Source organism: Lissotriton vulgaris, chromosome 4_1 (genome assembly GCF_964263255.1).
Source record: "Lissotriton vulgaris chromosome 4_1, aLisVul1.2, whole genome shotgun sequence".
Taxonomy (NCBI): Eukaryota; Metazoa; Chordata; class Amphibia; order Caudata; family Salamandridae; genus Lissotriton; species Lissotriton vulgaris.
The window spans coordinates 996,937,955-996,957,029 of NC_141691.1; positions in this window are offsets into that span (position 1 = coordinate 996,937,955).

The window sequence follows — 19,075 nt, forward strand, 5'->3', positions numbered from 1 at the left end:
TAACGCTTAAAACACATATTCAAAAATAGAAACAAACATTTTCAAAAAAATTGAGATACCCAAACCAGTAACAACAACCAATTCAGTAATTCCACCATCTATATACTCATCCACTCATTCACCAACAGTTCTATATAGTCACTCATATATATACTCACTCATCATATGTAGTGATACACCTATACATCCTGTTACACATCAGCAGTCATCCAAAAGTTACTCACACACATACTCACACATGCACATAAACTATTGAACATCCATTTATTTGCATATACATTTATACACACACTACCACCTTACTTCTAAGGAAACTTACACATACTTACTCTCTTAAACAATCACTTATAGAAACACATACTTATTTAAACAGGAACTCCTACAATCTCTCACTATATATACTATACTCACTTATATACATCAATACTCACATATACTAGATTAAAACATATGTCGTTACTAATGAAGACACTAGTGAGACAGTCATTCACTCACTAACACACACATATACACACTCGTCCACCCATACAGTCCTGCACATATGCTGTCTTCAAAACACATACAAACAGTGAGTCAGTCACCAACCCCTGCAGCCACTTATACACAAAGAGAAACACTGATACAAACATTTAAATATTTAAACAATACTCGCTAATATATGTATTCACTAAGATACACTTAATAAGCCAGTTAACCAACCAATTTTTTTTTTTTTAAAACATCCATTTACACACTTTTTTAAACATTTATTCTTCCATCGACCTTTACAAATACATATATAAAACAAATTTATTTTTCAGAAAGACACACATTCACTGGATGGTGTCATCAGTGATGTCATGAGTGATGTCACTGACCATGTCATGAGTGATGTATTATGTGACGTCATCAGCAGTGCATTGCAGGCGCGCAAGTTATAGTGAGTCCAACTAACTATAACGTGGGAATTTCAATGGTTTTATGTCAGTAAAATTTCTAGCTAACTATAACTGGTTTTGTCAGTGAATTTAATAGGTTTTTTAAATGCTAATTCCTAACTATAACTGGTGTGAAACCTATGGTTTTTTCAGTGAATATATATATATATATATATATGTATATATATATATATATGTATATATATATATATTCACTGAAAAAACCATAGGTTATAGTCGATATATAGTTAGGAATTTGCATTTACAAAACCTTGAAAATTCAATGAAAAAACCATTGGTTTTAGGCCATATATAGTTAGGGATTTGCATTTACAAAACCTTATTTTACTCGCATAAAACCATTGAAATTCCATATATAGTTAGATGCGCTAACTATATATCGCGCACCCACAATCCACTGCTGATGATGTCACATATTACATCATTCATGACATGGTCAGTGACATCACTGATGACATCACTGATGACAACTCAAATGACATCACTGATGACAACATCCAGTGACTGTATGTTTCTGTAAAGTTAAAATATGTCTTACATATTGAAGAATGAGTGGATGTATAAATGTCTGGATGAAGGATTTAGTAGGTGCATGACTGATTGTATGAGGGAGTGATTAAATGTGTCTCACTGAGTGCATGGGTTAGTGATTAAACTGTATTAATTTGTGCATCATTATATCTGTTGTTCTGTAAACTGCTGCATGTGTTGATCAGTAGCTATATGAATAACTATATGGGTTATTGATTGGTTGCTCAAGTATTTGTATGGGAGACTGAGTATGTGTGTGGGTGGCTGGGAGGTGTGTGACTCTGTGCATAGATGTGTAAGCAGTTGATTCACTAGGTGTATGAGTTCAAGAGTGCATGTGGAAACAGCTATATGGGTGGTTGACTGTGTGCATGAGTGTATTGGTGAGTGAATGGATATCTCAGTGCTACATGTCAAAGTAAGTACATATGTAAAACACAGTACATGTGAGAGTTAACATATATAAATAACTGTGCATAACAGCCAGTGAATGTGTGAGTGGCTGTATGGATCATTGTGAACATGTATCAAGGATTGTATAAGAGAGTAAATATGTGTTAGAATATGTTTCAATAAGTAAGGTGTGTATAACTGTATAGTTGAGGAATTGGAGGTGTGTTTGATTCTTTGCATGACTGTCTAGGTGTATGAGTAACTCCATGGATGAGTGACAGTCTGTGAGTGTCTGTTTTCACTGAGTGTATCTAAGGATATATCAGAGTCTGTAGAGGTTCATCGTATTAACACATGAATGATGTCATCTGTGATGTTGTCAGTGATGTCATTTGAGTTGTCATCAGTGATGTCATCAGTGATGTCATTTGAGATGTCATCAGTGATGTCATTTGAGTTGTCATCAGTGATGTCATCAGTGATGTCACTGACCATGTCATGAATGATGTAATATGTGACATCATCAGCAGTGGATTGCGGGTGCGCGATATATAGTTAGCGCATCTAACTATATATGGAATTTCAATGGTTTTATGCGAGTAAAATAAGGTTTTGTAAATGCAAATCCCTAACTATATATGGCCTAAAACCAATGGTTTTTTCATTGAATTTTCAAGGTTTTGTAAATGCAAATTCCTAACTATATATCGACTATAACCTATGGTTTTTTCAGTGAATTTCAATGGTTTTTTAATAGCAAATATGAAAAGCTTTAAAATGTCAAGTACGTGATAGATAAAAACATTTTCGTATTTATGCACGCTGATGTGCTTTGAACGCTGCACCCCCCCCTCCCCTCTTTTCTCTTAGTAGTACTCTCTCTTTGCAGATAGTGAACGGTAGTTAACGCAGACCTTTACCCCCGTTGTAATCCGTCGTACCTGCTTGTCTCTCCATTTGATTGATTGTTATCCAAGCATTTACTGTTTTACAATTGATTCTCTTTGGTTCATTCTCTATTTACAAACAAGCACAAAGTCGCAATACTCTGTTTAGTCTTTGCAGATAGTGAAAAATCGTGTAAAAAAATAAAAGTAATCGAGCAAAATCAGTAGGCCACTAATTGGATCTCTTTTTGACCTCGCTAAAATAGAAATATTAGGAACAACCCTTCATGAGAAATACGAAAATAGTGAGATGAACTTAGCTCCACACCATGAGGGCTTCAAGACAGCTCGACTCCGTCACCCACCCCGCCCAAAATAACGACAAACCCTATGCAAATATTAAAAATATAGACAACACACCAGCAAAGAAACAGGGTAAAACATTTTATTAAATAACTATTTACATAACTATTTTATACTTTTTATTGCCCGATCCGGCTAGCTCAATCGATCGAGCATGAAACTCATGCACTCTGATAGCAAGCGTTGCTACTGATGCTATGCAGACCAAAACTGGTTTTCAGTTTGTACATTTTTCTAGATTTTTCAATCCAAGGTTGCTTGACTTTGTAGAACGATGGCTTCAGATTTTCAACATACGGTGTGGTGGCGCGGACTGGGAGGGGGCGCTTCGCTCCTGCCCCCTCCCCAAGTAAGATTTTCATACGTGAAAGTACGTTAATGGTTTTGGTCCCTGAGTTGCTTCAATGTCACTGCCATTCTCAAATGACATAAGTTCTGGATGTTGGGTGCCATAGTTCAGAGTTCTGAGCAGCGCTTGTAACACTGTCTGAAGCTTATTTCCACCTACTGCAGCTTCACTATTCTCAAAGTAAGTGAGTGTCGTTTGTGGACCTGACTGCATTTGAAAACAATGTGATATGAAACCTTCCTAAACAGCTTGACGGAGGCCCCCGAGGGGCGGTGTGATGGCCATGGACTCTGAGAAGACACTTGGCTCCGACCCCCTCCCCAAGTCTTATAGCACCGGTGTAGCCTGAGATCGCCCCCGACATAGGCGGCCGGCTCTCGGGGTCCGGCGGAACTTTTTGCCTTTTGATGACTCTTCTATTCTGGACCTTGTCCCACAATCCGTTTGACCTGAAGACACGCTGTAGTGGGGCGCCCCTTTACCGTTTCAGTTGCCATTCCGCCCGCTTTTGCTACACTGTGCCTCTTCCGCCATTCAGCTGTTTACCGCCCGCTCTTGCGACTACAGCGTCTCGCTCACCATGTAGTTGAGTTGCTCCCGCTCTTGCGGTGCAGCGATAGGCGGCTGCCACAGGAATCTCAAAATGGCGGCCGGCTCTTCGGTTTTGGGCCTGGTCCACTAAAATGGCCCTGGGACACCTTTGAACTCGGACGCTTCCCTGATAGGGCTTGGGTCCCATTCTCGAAAGCGTCCCCTCAGCCGTGAAGATTCTACAAAAGTCTTGGGGGCCCCCGACTCCCGCAAGCTTCTGGTGGGGAGCGGCTGCCATGTCTGCTCGTGGAATGGCCACGACGGAGCTACGAGATGGTAGTGCTCTCATGCTGACGCCAGCTTTAGTCTGAAACATCCAGAAACACTGTAGACTACCAATTCGATCAGTTCCGGTAGCGCCCCAACATGACCCGGAAGAGAAGAACTTGCCCTCCCCTCTTTGACTGATGGTTCTTGTTGCCTGTCCCCTCTGTTGTCATTTAACAGAACTTTTTGGACTGCTGAAAGGGGTTGTGTTCCGAACGCTGGTTGGTGGAGACATTTTGACTATATTCTTGACCTACGTTGTCGCTTAATGCGTTATATGACACGCCGCGTTAGCGCACCCGGAAGTGATCCGAGGCGCGGCGCGCAGCGCGTAACGTAAGCATAACAGGTCATGTGACTTGTTAATAAAACTTTTCATTGGTTCATTTTACTTTTGTTATTTTAATGATGAAAAGCTTGGTCATATGACCTAAAAATTACGCTTTTTATTGTTTTCGAACATTATTTTTTTTTAAACATATGTTATAATATTCCAGGCTAATGTACTTTCCCGGAAAATTTACAACTGTCCTGCAAGTAAAATATATTCCTTTTTCGAGAAAAAGGGCGTTTCTTCGTTCCATGACGGAGCCGTTGAGTAAAAGAGACTCGGCCTGCTGTCTTAGTCGCCGATACGCCTGATTATCAGATTCTTATCGATCACTTTATGTTGCAGAAATGAAAAACACAACTGCCCTTGACCATTTATCTTTACTGCGTTCCTACATATTATACCTTTTATCCGTCATGTAATTGGACTGCTTTATTTCACTTGCCTTTTACTGATTCGAAAACAGTGACTAAAAGTAAAAACTTTACCAATGTAAATACTACTACCGTGTTTTGTTTTAAAAACCTTTATTGTGAAAATGTCAGTATACAAATACGGGCCTATAACCACGTGGGCCGGCCACGGAGCAAACTGAAATCGTATATGATGAGGAGACATTTACACTGTAGAGGAACGTAACGAGCGGGCCATTAGGTTGGAAGAACTAAGGTGTCTAACAGTTGCGGAATCGGTGGACGTACATTTTGTAATTAAAATAAGACAGGGCCACTTACAATAAAATTTTCTAGATATACATTTGCGGGCAAGGAGTTACGAGTCCCATTTATACCGGCGCCATTTTAGGCGAGGCCGGGCAGGTCCAAGATATAGTCAAAATGTCTCCACCAACCATCGGCCAGACCAGAACCCCTTTCGGCCCTGTATGCTACAAGATGGTGTCTTCCATTCAGAAAATATTGTTGGCAGCATTTTGAAAGGAAACATAAACAGCCGTTCTCCTAGTGAGTCTCACATTGTTACATTTAGGAAGAATGTTGAAGAGTAGTATGTGGAAAATCTGAAGCCATTTTTCTACAAACTCTCAATCAGCCTTGGATGGAAAAAAAATCCTGAAGAATGTACAAACTGAAAACCAATTTTTGTCTGTATAGCATCAACAGCAACGCTTGAGTCAGCTTTGTGTCAAGCCGCCATTTTCATTCAATCAATAGCGTCCCCCTGCACACATTCAGGGACCTGGTCGTGTCTTCAGATGAAACGGATTGTAGGAAAAGAAGCAGAAAGGAAAAGGAAAAAAGTTCCGCCGGACCTCGGGAGCCGGCCGCCTATGTCATGTGCGACCTTTGGCCACACCAGGGCAATAGTGAAGCTGCAGCAGGTGCAAATAAGCTTCAGACAGTCTTACAAGCACTGCTCAGAACTCTCAACTATGGCACTCAACATCCAGGACTTGCCATTCGGATCTTGGCGCCTTGTGCTGGTTCCGACCTATTCACACATCGGTCCACTACTGACATCACCTCATAAGCCAACGGAGCACCCCACGCCGACTTTCGGCGCAGCATTGTAGGATGGCCACACCAGTGCGGCAACTTGCTGGACACCACCTCGGTGCCATCCGGATCTCGGCGCGTTCGAGTCACTGTACCGCAAAACTGACCGGAACTCAGCTGGACACGCCGTCTTTCGGCGCAGCATTGTAGGATGGCCACACCAGTGCGGCAACTTGCTGGACACCACCTCGGTGCCATCCGGATCTCGGCGCGTTCGAGTCACTGTACCGCAAGAGTGACCGCAACTCAGCTGGACACGCCGTCTTTCGGCGCAGCATTGTAGGATGGCCACACCAGTGCGGCAATTTGCTGGACACCACCTCGGTGCCATCCGGATCTCGACGCGTTGTGCTGCCTTCGGCCTATTCGCACATCGGTCTGCTACTGACGCCGCCTCACGTGCCAACGGATTTTCTACGCTTTTTGTAGCCCTATGCCGCATAACAGGTCATGTGACTTGTTTATAAAACTTTTCATTGGTTCATTTTACTTTTGGTTTCCTAAAGATGGAAGGCTTGGTCATATGACCTAAAAATAACACTTTTCATTGGTTTAGAACATTTTTTTTTCCCAAACGATGAAAGCCCCACCTTGTTTCTGGATCATTCAGACTGAAGCTGGCGTCAGCATGAGAGCACCACCATCTCGTGGCTCCGTCGTGGTCATTCCGCGAGCAATCATGGCAGCCGCTCCCCACCGGAAGCCTGCGGGAGTCGGGGGCCCCCAAGACTTTTGTAGAATCTTCACGGCTGAGGGGACGCTTTTCGAGAATGGAGCCCAAGCCCTAGCAGGCAAGCGTCCGAGTTCCAAGGTGTCCCAGGGCCATTTCAGTGGACCAGGCCCAAAACCGAAGAGCCGTCCGCCATTTTAAGAGTCATGTGGCAGCCGCCTATCGCTGCACTGCAAGAGTGGGAGCAACTCAACAACATGGTGAGCGAGACTCTGTAGCCGCAAGAGCGGGCGCAACTCAGCTGGATGGCCGCCACCTGGGGAGGCCCGTTCACGCCGCCTCCCCCACGCCCCCCCCCCCCGGGCCGCCCCACGCCAATTTTCGGAGCAGCATTGTAGGATACCAAAACCAGTGCGGCAGTTTACTGGACATCACCTGGGTGCCATCAACATCTCAGCGCGTTCTGCTGCCTTGGGACTATTCGCACAACAGACCGCTACTGACGAGGCCTCCCCCCGCACCACCCGGGACGCCCCACGCCAATTTTCGGAGCAGCATTGTAGGATCCCAAAACCAGTGCGGCACCCAGGCGACATCACCTGGGTGCCGTCCAGAACTCTGCACGTTGTGCTGCCTTGGGACTATTCGCACAAAAGACAGCTTCTGACCATTGTTGCTTTTTTGGGTGAAAAATGTTTAAATGTTTTTACAGTTTTTGTTCCGTTCATTATATTTAAAAGTTAATAAAGTTTTATAATCTTACTTTGTTGGAGTGTTATATATTTTTTTTTAAACGGGTCAATGGGGCTTGAATCGGGTTATTGTCATGTGTGGGCTTTGGAAGTGTGCTGCTGCAGGATCGGACATTTCAAACTCAAATGCACGTTCTTTTTCTTACCTTTCCGAAGCATGGAGCGCAATAGCAGGCAGAGAAAGGGTGATGCACGTGTTGAACACTACCTGACCTGGCAAGTTGCTGGCAGTGCCCCCCCGCCCGCTCCTGAAAGAGGGCACACACACACCGCCGCCCCGAGTACTTCACAAATCTTTAAAAGACCATGCGCTTGTTCATGAGGCTTAAATGGTTTATCACCTCTTCTAGAACCCCTGCATCGACCCTCTGACGTTTCCTGGAAAAATTACCACGTAACACAATACCAAGCCCTGTCAGCTGAAACCCCCGAGGAATCGTGGGGCATATTATCAAGGGGGTTTATCTCCGCTTTTTTGGCTTTAAAAGCCATGAAAGCGGAGATAAAATTATCTCCCTATTACCAAGCTGTCGCTAACACCAGTTAGTGACAGCTAAAAGGAGATAGCGACCATCTTGGGCCCCGCTTTGCATGTCAGTGATACTTATCACTAATGACATGCAAAGTGGGCGTGCCAAGATGTTAGCGACTGGAAACAGTCCCTAACATCGCTATCTCCTATTACCAACTTTTGGAGATATTCGCGCTAAGCGCGAATATCTCCAAAAGCTAACACCTGCCCTGAGCAGTTCTTAGCCATGTTATCCAATGGGAGGTGGATAACATGGCTAAGAGCATTTGCTCGATAATACATGAATATCGCTGACTTTTCTGCGATAATAGCAAGGTTTATCTGCGATAAAAATCGCCGATGTGCGGCGATAATTTTTGTCTCTAAACAAGTTAGAGACAAAAATTATCGCTAGTTGTTCGTAATATGCCCCCGGGTTTTTGCTTGCAGAAATCGGGAGGCGGGAGACTAGCACTGAAATCAGTAGTCTCACGCCTGAATCGGGAGGGTTGGCATGTCTGGATTCTCTACAGCTGGGGCCATAAACTACATCCGCAGGGGTAGGTGATAGCCTGGGACCAGCCTGGCATCTAAAATGGCTGCCGTGCACGACAAAATTGTGGCATTGGAAAAAAGGCAAGATGGCGCAGACAATGTTTATCAATAAGGATTCATTTATAACAAAATATTTTATCGCAGTGACAAATTGGCGGTCAACACTTCCTGATTTCCATCGAATCGAACGTTAACAGACGTCACGCAGCAAAAAAAAAAAAAGCTCACGCACAGCCGCTGGAAGAGATGTATCAACATATATGAGCCTCCTCAGCCACCCTCAGGAAACATAGGGGATTAGGATACGTCTCCCGCACCCTCTTATACCTAGTAATTTAATTAAAACGAAGCACAAAATGGCGAATTCCCGTTTCGCTACCAGTTTGCGGCCCAGTTCGCGGCCCGTGAAGCGCTTCTACCGTGAAAAATCATTTTTTTATTTATTTTCCCCACGGGACCCTTTAATAACCCCAACAACATTCCTAGGAGGTCAAGAGGGGTATACCTTGCCCCCTTTCATTAAATTCCCCCTTCGTTTTTCACCTCTTCTTCTCTCTCGATCCTACCGAGAGATAAGATGGCGGCCGCTCCGGACTGTCACGCAGCAAAAAAAAAAAAAGCTCACGCACAGCCGCTGGAAGAGATGTATCAACATATATGAGCCTCCTCAGCCACCCTCAGGAAACATAGGGGATTAGGATACGTCTCCCGCACCCCCTTATACCTAGTAATTTAATTAACGAAGCACAAAATGGCGAATTCCCGTTTCGCTACCAGTTTGCGGCCCAGTTCGCGGCCCGTGAAGCGCTTCTACCGTGAAAAATCATTTTTTTTTATTTTCCCCACGGGACCCTTTAATAACCCCAACAACATTCCTAGGGGGTCAAGAGGGGTATACCTTGCCCCCTTTCATTAAATTCCCCCTTCGTTTTTCACCTCTTCTTCTTTCTCGATCCTACCGAGAGATAAGATGGCGGCCGCTCCGGACTGTTTAGAATGTTGACAGACACCGGAGAGCCAATCAGCTTTCTGCGCTCAAAGTTCCGTTTCGCGAAAAGTAAGCGAACCGGAGCGCAGCCTGGAGCGCTGTTACAGATATATATCTTGTTTTAAACGTTAATTTCTCAAAAACTACTGGAGCACATATATTGAGACCTAGCAAAGGCACATCGGGCTAACAGTCCCTACAATTTTGCCAAGTTTCGTGCAAATCCATTCAGCCGTTCGAGCTAAAAGTGAGTCCAACCGCCCTATGGAAATTAACATGGGAAAAACGTGTTTTGGGACCCCCCTTTTTTCTCGGCCCCCCTCGACAAAACCCCCCCAAATTTTCAAGGGCTGCTCAGAAACAAAATGTGCCATTTTCCTGAAAATTTCAGCCGATTCCGTCCACAAACGCCAAAGTTATTAGACATAGAATTTTCAAAAATCCCATAGGGAAAAAATCCTAACTATATATACCTACTGGCGATAGCCAGTAGGTAATATATATATATATATATATATATATATATATATATATATATATATATATATATATATATATATATATATATATATATATATATATATATATATATATATATATATATATATATATATATATATATATATATATATATATATATATATATATATTCAATGAAAAAACCATATGTTTCACACCAGTTATAGTTAGGAATTAGCATTTAAAAAACCTATTAAATTCACTGAAAAAACCATAGGTTTCACACCAGTTATAGTTAGGAGTTAGCATTCAAAAAACCTATTAAATTCACTGAAAAAACCAGTTATAGTTAGCTGGAAATTTTACTGACATAAAACCATTGAAATTCCCACGTTATAGTTGGTTGGACTCACTATAACTTGCGCGCCTGCAATGCACTGCTGATGACATCACATATTACATCACTCATGACATGGTCAGTGACATCACTCATTTCAATGGTTTTATGTCAGTAAAATTTCCAGCTAACTATAACTGGTGTGAAACCTATGGTTTTTTCAGTGAATATATATATATATATATATATATTACCTACTGGCGATAGCCAGTAGGTATATATAGTTAGGATTTTTTTCCTATGGGATTTTTGAAAATTCTATGTCGAATAACTTTGGCTTATGAGGACAGAATTGGCTGAAATTTTCAGGAAAATGGAACATTTTGTTTCTGAGCAGCCCCTGAAAATTTGGGGGGTTTTCGTCAAGGGGGGGCCGAGAAAAAAGGGGGGTCCCAAAACGTGTTTTTCCCATGCAATTTTCCATAGGGCGGTTGGCCTCACTTTTAGCCTGAACGGCTGAATGGATTTACACCAAACTTGGCAAAATTGTAGGGACTGGTAGCCCGATGTGCCTTTGCTATGTCTCAAGATATAGGCTCCAGTGGTTTTTACGAAAATTAACTTTGAAAAATATAAATTGGGCTACATTGGGCTATATATATGTTGGAGCCCAAATGTAGCCCAATGTAGCCCAATGTAGCCCAATGTAGCCCAAAGATGGCCACCAGAGACAAAAAACCAAATGTAGCCCAAATATCAGCCAGATGTAGCCCAACTATAGCCCAATGACAGATTGTCCCAGAGTGTTCTAAAGAACAACTAGAGTGCTAACAGTCCTACTTGTTACAAAGGTATGGCACACCTGAAGCCATCTTGATTGGAATAAAGTGGTAATTCTTAAAACATTTAATTTAAAAAGGAACAAAATGAGGGGGTTCATTTTGCCATAGAAAGTATGATTAGCGAATATATGACGAAATCCCGCATACCATCAGTCCGCAAAAAAAATCCTGCATGTACTATTAGGCCGCAAATTAAAATAACGAAAACTTTTAGAACGAATATGCCTTTAGCATACACTAAACAACTAAACTACCCTAAACCCTAAAACACTACCCCCAGCATGACCCTACACTACACAAACAGTACAACACTACCCTAAACCCTAAAACACTACCCCCAGCATGACCCTACACTACACAAACACTACAACACTACCCTAAACCCTAAAACACTACCCCCAGCATGACCCTACACTACACAAACACTACAACACTACCCTAAACCCTAAAACACTACCCCCAGCATGACCCTACACTACACAAACACTACAACACTACCCTAAACCCTAAAACACTACCCCCAGCATGACCCTACACTACGCAAACACTACAACACTACCCTAAACCCTAAAACACTACACCCCAGCATGACCCTACACTACGCAAACACTACAACACTACCCTAAACCCTAAAACACTACCCCCAGCATGACCCTACACTACACAAACACTACAACACAACCCTAAACCCTAAAACACTACCCCCAGCATGACCCTACACTACGCAAACACTACAACACAACCCTAAACCCTAAAACACTACCCCCAGCATGACCCTACACTACGCAAACACTACAACACTAACCTAAATCCTAAAACACTACCCCCAGCATGACCCTACACTACGCAAACACTACAACACTACCCAAAACCCTACAACACTACACCCCAGCATGACCCTACACTACGCAAACACTACAACACTACCCTAAACCCTAAAACACTACCCCCAGCATGACCCTACAGTACGCAAACACTACAACACTACCCAAAACCCTAAAACACTACACCCCAGCATGACCCTACACTACGCAAACACTACAACACTACCCTAAACCCTAAAACACTACCCCAGCATGATCCTACACTACGCAAACACTACAACACTACCCTAAACCCTAAAACACTACCCCCAGCATGACCCTACACTACGCAAACACTACAATACTACCCTAAACCCTAAAACACTACCCCCAGCATGACCCTACACTACGCAAACACTACAACACTACCCTAAACCCTAAAACACTACCCCCAGCATGACCCTACACTACGCAAACACTACAACACTACCCTAAACCCTAAAACACTACCCTCAGCATGACCCTACACTACGCAAACACTACAACACTACCCAAAACCCTAAAACACTACACCCCAGCATGACCCTACACTACGCAAACACTACAACACTACCCAAAACCCTAAAACACTACACCCCAGCATGACCCTACACTACGCAAACACTACAACACTACCCTAAACCCTAAAACACTACCCCCAGCATGACCCTACACTACGCAAACACTACAACACTACCCAAAACCCTAAAACACTACCCCCAGCATGACCCTACACTACGCAAACACTACAACACTACCCTAAACCCTAAAACACTACACCCCAGCATGACCCTACACTACGCAAACACTACAACACTACCCTAAACCCTAAAACACTACCCCCAGCATGACCCTACACTACGCAAACACTACAACACTACCCTAAACTCTAAAACACTACCCTCAGCATGACCCTACACTACGCAAACACTACAACACTACCCAAAACCCTAAAACACTACCCCCAGCATGACCCTACACTACGCAAACACTACAACACTACCCAAAACCCTAAAACACTACCCCCCAGCATGACCCTACACTACGCAAACACTACAACACTACCCAAAACCCTAAAACACTACCCCCAGCATGACCCTACACTACGCAAACACTACAACACTACCCAAAACCCTAAAACACTACCCCCAGCATGACCCTACACTACGCAAACACTACAACACTACCCAAAACCCTAAAACACTACACCCCAGCATGACCCTACACTACGCAAACACTACAACACTACCCTAAACCCTAAAACACTACGCCCAGCATGACCCTACACTACGCAAACACTACAACACTACCCTAAACCCTAAAACACTACCCCCAGCATGACCCTACACTACGCAAACACTACAACACTACCCTGAACCCTAAAACACTACCCCCAGCATGACCCTACACTACGCAAACACTACAACACAACCCTAAACCCTAAAACACTACCCCCAGCATGACCCTACACTAAACAACCACCACAACTCTACACTACACTAACACAACACTACACTACACAACACTACACTACACTACACAATCACTAACCCACGAAAAAATTAACACAAACCCACTTACCTCTCTCGTCATCGTGGTTTTCACAACGCAAATGCATTTACCATACATGCCTTTAAAACGTAATTCTTTGTAAAGGCATGCGCGATAAATGCACATGCGTTTTGAAAAAATGCGGGATAATGGTATGCGAGCTCAATGACCTTGCGGGACAATGGTATGCGGACTGAAAGTCTGCGGGATAAAAAATGCGGGAAAATGGCTGCAAACCATGATTAGCAGCAGACTTCCCTGGTGAGCACTAGCTTTACTACAGTGATCTAATGAGCAACTAGAGTGCTAACATTCAGAATTTATGGCAAATGTGTGACACATCTGAATGCCTTCTTGATAGAACCAAAGTAAACAAGCATTGAAAATGCAATAGATCTCGCCCTCGTTTAAGTTAAAGCCATTCTGTTTGTAATGAGGTGGCTTTTTAGCTTTGCTTTTATTAGTGTTTTTAAAACTTTCATGTAAATAACATGCATATGTATGCATATATGTATATGTATGCATGCATTTATATTTATATAGATATGCAGATTACATATGTTTATATATGTATATTACCTACTGGCGATAGCCAGTGGGTATATATAGTTAGGATTTTTTCTCTATGGGATTTCTGAAAATTCTATGTCTAATAACTTTGGCGTTTGTGGACGGAATTGGCTGAAATTTTCAGGAAAATGGCACATTTTTTTTCTGAGCAGCCCCTGAAAATTTGGTGGGGTTTCGTCAAGGGGGGGCCGAGAACAAAGGGGGGTCCCAAAACGCGTTTTTCCCATTCATTTTTCCATAGGGCGGTTGGACTCACTTTTAGCTCGAACGGCTGAATAGATTTACATGAAACTTGGCAAAATTGTAGATATGGTTTGCCGACGTGCCTTTGCTATGTCTCAATATATGTGCTCCAGTGGATTTTGAGAAATTAACGTTTAAAAAAATATATATATCTGTGACAGCGCTCCGGTTAGCGCCCCGGTTCGCGTACCTGACGCGTAACGGAACTTCGCGAAGCGAATCTGATTGGCTCTCCGGTGTCTGTCAACATTCTAAACAAACCGGAGCGGCCGCCATCTTGTCTCTCGGTACGATCGAGAGACAAGATGTGGTGAAAAACGAAGGGGGAAATGAAGGAAAGGGGGCAAGGTAGACCACTCCTGACCCCCTAGGATTGATGAGGGGGATATTAAAGTGCCCCGCGGGGCAAAAAATTTTGCGATTTTACGCCGTAGAGGCGCGTCCCGGTACGCGAACCGGGCAGCTCACCGGGCAGCTAACCGGGCAGCTAACCGGCAGCGTAGCTGTCAACATTGTAAACAGTCCGGAGCGGCCGCCATCTTGTCTCTCGGTAGGTTCGAGAGACAAGATGTGGTGAAAAAAGAAGGGGGAAATGAAGGAAAGGGGGCAAGGTAAACCCCTCCTGACCCCCTAGGATTTATGAGGGGGATATTAAAGTCCACCGCGATTTTTCGCAGTAGAGGCGCTTCCCGGTACGCGAACCGGGCAGCTAACCGGCAGCGTAACGGGAGTCCGCCATCTTGTGTTTTTGGAGCGTCTGGTTCGCGTACCGGGTAGCGTCCCGGTAAGCGTAACAAGGGGAAAACCAAGAGAAACAGTAAAAAAAAAATTAAGGGAATAGATTTCCAGCAAACTTGGCAAAATTGTAGGGACTGTTTGTTTGATGTGCCTTTGCAAGGCCTCAAGATATGTGCACGTGTGGATTTTGTCTAATTAAGGTTAAAAAAAATATATATATCTGTAAGCGTGCTCCGGCACGCTTACGTTACGGGTTTTGTTTGCGCTGCAGAACCGATACGTCACGGTTATGCGACGCGTCATGAGGCGTCTCACGTGGCTACGTGATACGTCACGTAATAAAGAATATATTTTACAGCTATAGATATTAGCTTTTAAAAAACCAATGAAATTCACTGAAAAAACCATAGGTTATAGACCATATATAGTTAGGAATTTGCATTTACAAAACCTTGAAAATTCACTGAAAAAACCATAGGTTAGAGACCATATATAGTTAGCTGGACATTTTATTGACAAAAAACCAATGAAATTCCATATATAGTTAGTTGCACTAACTATATATCGCGCACCCGCAATCCACTGCTGATGATGTCACATATTACATCATTCATGACATGGTCAGTGACATCACTGATGACATCACTGATGACATCTCAAATGACATCACTGATGACATCACTGATGACATCTCAAATGACATCAGTGATGACATCATGACACACCAATACCAGTTACTACATACGCACTCACTGATTCCTACGTCTACACACACATTCACTCATTCACCCATACAATCACTCATACATACAGTCACTCATTATTACACTATCATATGCACTCATACACCTATGCAGACACTCACACACTGCCACTCATCCATGGAGTTACTCACACACCTAGTCAGTCCTGTAAAGAATCAATCACACTTCCATTTCCTCATCTATACAGTTAAACACAGAACACCATACTTCAGTGACATCACTGATGACATCACTGATGACATCTCAAATGACATCACTGATGACATCTCAAATGACATCACTGATGACATCATGACACACCAATACCAGTTACTACATACGCACTCACTGATTCCTACGTCTACACACACATTCACTCATTCACCCATACAATCACTCATACATACAGTCACTCATTATTACAACACTATCATATGCACTCATACACCTAGTCAGTCCTGTGAAGAATCAATCACACTTCGATTTCCTCATCTATACAGTTAAACACAGAACACCATACTTTTCACACATATACTAACACATACTTACTCTCTTATACAATCACTGATACAAGTACACATTGATATGCACAGAGTCACACACCTCCCAGCCAGCCACACACACACTCAGTCTTCCATACATCCACTCATTCTTCAATATGTAAAACATATTTAAACTTTACAAAAACACACAGACACTAGATGATGTCATCAGTGATGTCATTTGAGATGTCATCAGTGATGTCATCAGTGATGTCATTTGAGATGTCATCAGTGATGTCATCAGTGATGTCACTGACCATGTCATGAATGATGTAATATGTGACATCATCAGCAGTGGATTGCGGGTGCGCGATATATAGTTAGTGCAACTAACTATATATGGAATTTCATTGGTTTTTTGTCAATAAAATGTCCAGCTAACTATATATGGTCTCTAACCTATGGTTTTTTCAGTGAATATATATATATATATATATATATATATATATATATATCCAAAAAATCGTTGTTTCACCTTCTGCCTCCCATGCAGAACAACGAAAAGAGCGAGACCACAAAGTAAGTGCAGTTTCCTCAGTGCATTTTATTCCGTGCCAAGAGTTACAGCCTGCAATCCACCATGACGCGTTTCACCTCGAGAGAGGCTTGATCACATAGCGTGTCATGGACACAAACGAGGGATTATAAAGTGCTAGTGCCTAATTCAGTACAGCTGTGCAGTTCACGTTTTTTTCATTTCATCAACAGTGAAAACATACTTCATTGTATTAACATAGAATAAAGGGCTTAGTGCCCAACGGGTTCTGGTGTATATAAATACTTTCGTGAAGTATAAAATTCTCTTTAAAATTTATGTAAATAAATAAATTTCATATATATACACACATGGTTAAAAATAAGCCATATCCATTTCATGTATTATACTTCATATATATACACAATAAGGTCAATATGGGCAACCTTTGTTCACATATAGGTGCATATGATATTGAGAACCCTGATTTATCATTTGTAATTAATAAAACATGATTTCACACAGAAAAGAAAATCACGCCCCAGTGGGCATAACCAAAGAGAACCGCACAATTTGATAATGGCAATGAAGTCACGCACTATTCAATCAACCTCTTATGGTTACTGCAGATCAAAATTTGTTTTAAAGTGAGAAGTGCTTATACTAGTAGTTTAAAAACATGCTACAGTTAACAGCAGGTAGCAGAGTCAGATAAAAACAAATCGAGAGCCATTTGGGGGAGTTGTTCAGATGCCCAAAATTAATTCTAAACATTAGATCGTGATACATTCAGAAACAGTGATCAGCAAATTAGTATTGACTAGAGACAGGTATAAAGATCCTCGCTATTATTTAAACCTCCCGGGCTTTTTGTGTTGAACTCAAGGATAAACCTGGTTTCCAAGAGGCGCAGTTTGGCGTCTCGGTTACCTCCTCTTTTCAGAGGCAAAACTGAGTCAACTAGAAAATACTGAAGACTACTGGGGTCACTATGGTGTGCGGTCTCGAAGTGCCTAGCCACTGGATATGCCTGGTCCTTTCCAGAAATTGCCCTGAGGTGTTGTAGAATGCGCTTGTGTGCAGGTGGGCGTGTGCTCCCCACATATTTTATATATATTCGCTGAAAAAACCATAGGTTATAGACCATATATAGTTAGGAATTCGCATTTACAAAACCTTGAAATTCACTGAAAAAACTCATTTGAGATGTCATCAGTGATGTCAACAGTGATGTCATCAGTGATGTCACTGATCATGTCATGAATGATGTAATATGTGACATGATCAGCAGTGGATTGCGGGTGCGCGATATATAGTTAGTGCAACTAACTATATATGAAATTTCCATGGTTTTGTGTGAGTAAAATAAGGTTTTGTAAATGCTAATTCCTAACTATATAGGGTCTATAACCCATGGTTTTTTCAGTGAATTTCAAGGTTTTGTAAATGCTAATTCCTAACTATATATGGTCTAGAACCTAAGGTTTTTTCAGTGAATTTCAATGTTTTTTTAATAGCAAATATCAAAAGCTTTAAAACGTGGTAGGTAAAAACTTTTTCTTGTTTGGCACGCTGATGTGCTTTGAACGCTGCCCCCCCCCTCCTCTTTTCTTTTAGGAGTATTCTCTCCTTGCAGATAGTGAAGGGTAGGTAACGCAGGCCTTTGCCCCCGTTGTAATCCATCGTGCCTGCTTCCCTCTCCATTTGATTGATTGTTATCCTAGCATTTATTGTTTTGGAATTTGTTCTCTTTGGTTCATTCTCTATTTACAAACAAGCACAGAGTCGCAATACTCTGTTTAGTCTTTGCAGATAGTGAAAAATCGTTTAAAAAAAAAAGGAATCAAGCAAAATCAGTAGGCCACTAATGGGATCTCTTTTTGACCTCGCTAAAATAGAAACATTATGAACAACCCCTCATGAGAAATACGAAACTAGTGAGAGGAACTGAGCTCGACACCATGATGGCTGCAAGACAGCTCAGCTCCGCCGCCCACCCCACCCAAAATAACGACAAACCCTATGCAAATATCATAAATATATACAACACACCAGCAAAGTAACAGGGTAAAACGTTTTATTAAATAACTATT